Below are 3,449 nucleotides of genomic sequence, written 5' to 3' on the forward strand. Positions count from 1 at the left end.
GACTCTGAGCAGTCTGAAGCCTGCTCCGAACCTGCTGGATCCTCTCAGTCGTCTTGAGCACCACCTCGGTGCTCCCCATGATTCTCTGGCCAACCTTTCCCCAGCATATCGGGGTCCTGCACCTCCGACCGTACAACATCTCAAATGGGGGACGGTCAATACTCGCGTGGTAGCTGTTGTTGTATGAGAACTCGGCCAAGGGAAGATAGGTATCCCAGCTACCACCAAAATCTAACACGCACGCCCACAACATATCCTCCAAGGTCTGGATGGTCCGCTCACTCTGACCATCCATCTGCAGGTGAAAAGCGGTGCTAAAATGCAAACGAGTGCCCAACTCATCATGAAATCACTTCCAAACCCTAGAAGTAAAACGCACATCGCTGTCTAAGATAACCGATACTGGAACCCCGTGCCGCGCCACGATCTCTCTGATATAGATGTCGGCCAATTTCTGGGCCGACACACTCTCCTGAATCGGGATAAAGTGAGCACTCTTGGTCAATCGATCCACGATGACCCAAATCGAATCTACTCCATGCGCGGTCCTGGGAAGCTTTGTGATAAAATCCATCGTGATATCTTTCCATTTCCACAACTGATGTCCAACGGCTGCATCTTCCCATGCAGTCTCTGATGTTCGGCCTTGACCCTCCTACAGGTCAAGCACCGCTTGACGTACCATGCCACATCCCGCTTCATGCAGGGCCACCAATAATCTAGACGAAGATCCCTATACATCTTCGTCGCCTCGGGATGAATAGAGAACCGGGACTTGTGCACCTCCTCCATCAAGATCTGGCGCACGCCTCCGTGATATGGCACCCACACCCTGCGGTGTAGTGTCAATAATCCTCGGCTATCATAATCGAAGGAGGAAGCCTGACCCACCACGCGCTCTCTCTTCTGACGTTCCTCCTTGATAGCCTCCTGCTGAGCCTCCCGAATTCACTCCAACAAGGGAGTCACTACGGTCATCCTCATGCAAACGTCCCTGATCGGCACCGTCTTGCAGCTAAGCGCATCGGCCACCACATTGGACTTCCCTGGGTGGTATAGGATCTTGCAATCATAATCCTTTACCACGTAAAACCACCGACGCTGCCTCATATTAAGATTCGGCTGATCCATGAGGTACCTCAAACTCTTGTGGTACGTGTAGATGGTACATCGAACCCCGTAGAGGTAATGTCGCAAAATATTGAGGGCAAACACCACCGCCCCTAACTCCAAATCATGTGTCGGGTAGTTCGCCTCGTGAGGCTTGAGCTGCCTCGAAGGGTAGGCAATGACATGTCTCCTCTGCATCAGTACCGCGCCCAACCCTGAAATGGACGCGTCACAATAAACCACAAAATCCTCTACGCCCTCTGGCAGGGCTAAGATCGGCGCCTCGCACAATCTCTGTCTCAGCGTGTCAAATGCAGTCTGCTGCTCGGGTCCCCACCGAAAGACCACGACTTTCTTCGTCAGCCGCATCAGGGGTACGACTATCTTGGAGAAATCCTGAATAAATCTCCGATAGTAGCCTGCTAATCCCAGGAAACTCCGACTCTTAGATGGAGACTTCGGAGCCTCCCATCTCATCACGGCCTCGACCTTGGCTAGATCGACCAGAATCCCGTTCTGGTTGACAAGGTGTCCGAGAAATTGCACCTCGCACAACCAAAACTCACACTTGGAGAACTTGGCATACAAGCCCTCCCTCCTCAGGGTCTCCAACACCTCTCTCAGATGCTCCTCATGCTCCTCCTGAGTCTTGGAATAAACCAAGATGTCATCGATAAAGACTATCACCGACCGATCCAGCATCGGTCTGCATACGCGGTTCATGAGGTCCATGAACGCGGCAGGAGCATTGGTGAGCCCAAACGGCATCACCACGAACTCGTAATGGCCATAGCATGTCCGAAACGCGGTCTTTTGGGCATCCTCCTCTCTGACCCTCATCTGATGGTATCCCGAATGCAAATCGATCTTGGAAAACCAAGACGCTCCGTGGAGCTGGTCAAAGAGATCATCAATCCTCGGGAGTGGGTAACGATTCTTCATCGTTACCTTATTCAGCTCCCGATAATCTATGCACATCCGGTGCGACCCATCCTTCTTCTTCACAAACAGGATCGAGGCTCCCCAGGGTGAACTACTCGGACGAATAACTCCCTTGTCTAGCAGCTCCTGCAGCTGCGTAGACAACTCCTACATCTCGGGAGGAGCTAGCCGATATGGTGCCTTGGCTATCGGAGCCGCACTAGGAACGAGGCCTATCCTAAACTCCACCTGTCGCTCCGGAGGTATCCCAGGAAGCTCCTCTGGGAAAACATCTACGAAATCTCGCACCACCGGAACCTCGCTCACGGTCGCATTACCCGCCTCCCGGGTATCCATCACATACGTGACATATCCTGCGCATCCCTGCTGAAGGTAGCGTCTAGTCCTCGCTGCTGAACATCCTGCGGGTCCGCGCTGTGGCCTCTCGCCGTGAATCACTAACTCTTCCCCACCTGGGGTCCTGACTCGCACTAGCTGCTGCACGCAATCTATCACCGCCCCATTAGGGCTCAACCAGTCCATGCCTATGATCACCTTGTTCCCACGCAACGGAATAGGAACCAAATCTACCAAGTAGCACTCCTCGAACAAACGCAATACACAGTCCCGAAATACCATCGATGCTCGCACCGATCGATCATCAACAATTTCTAATTCCAAAGGGCAATCCAACATGCCCGAAGACTAAGGAAACCTCTTGCTAAGCGCAAGGGACACAAACGATCGGGATGCACCCGAGTCGAACAACACCTGAACTGGGATACCGTTCACATGGAACGATCCTAACATATATACATATACCGAGGCACATATCAATATCATAACATCATATAAATAAAATAGAGGGAAAGAATCATACCCGTCACCACATCGGGTGCTGCGCGTGCCTCCTCGGTAGTTAGCTGAAATGCTTGGCTCCTCACCACTGAAGCCTCTGCCTTGCCCTGCTGATCATCCGTGATCCGCAGGGTCGTTGGAGCTGGCGCCTTCACTGATGCTGCAACTGTCAACTGGGGGCAATTGGCCTTCTTGTGGCCCCTCTGGTTGCAGTGGAAACACAGCAACTCAGATGTCTGTATAGCCAAAACAGGAGTAGTACAATCCCTGCTAAAGTGCTCTGTCTTGCCGCACTTGTAGCAGCCTACTGATCCCATCCGACATGCTCCCTCGTGTGTCCTGCCGCATTTCGCACAGCGGCCAGGTCCCCCTTGGCCTTTCGGCCTCCCGTCTGATCCCCAGGACTTCTTCCCTGAAGCCCCAATCACCTGCCCCACCTCTGCTTTCCTCTTCCGAATGTGCTCTAAATCAATCTCCCTTTCCCTCGCCCTGGCGATCATGGAATCCAGGGTAAGGCAAGCTGAAAAGCTAACATGCTCCCGAATGTCAGCCCGAAGCAT

The sequence above is a fragment of the Lactuca saligna genome, chromosome 5, assembly GCF_052625555.1.
Source record: "Lactuca saligna cultivar CGN05327 chromosome 5, ASM5262555v1, whole genome shotgun sequence".
NCBI lineage: Eukaryota > Viridiplantae > Streptophyta > Magnoliopsida > Asterales > Asteraceae > Lactuca > Lactuca saligna.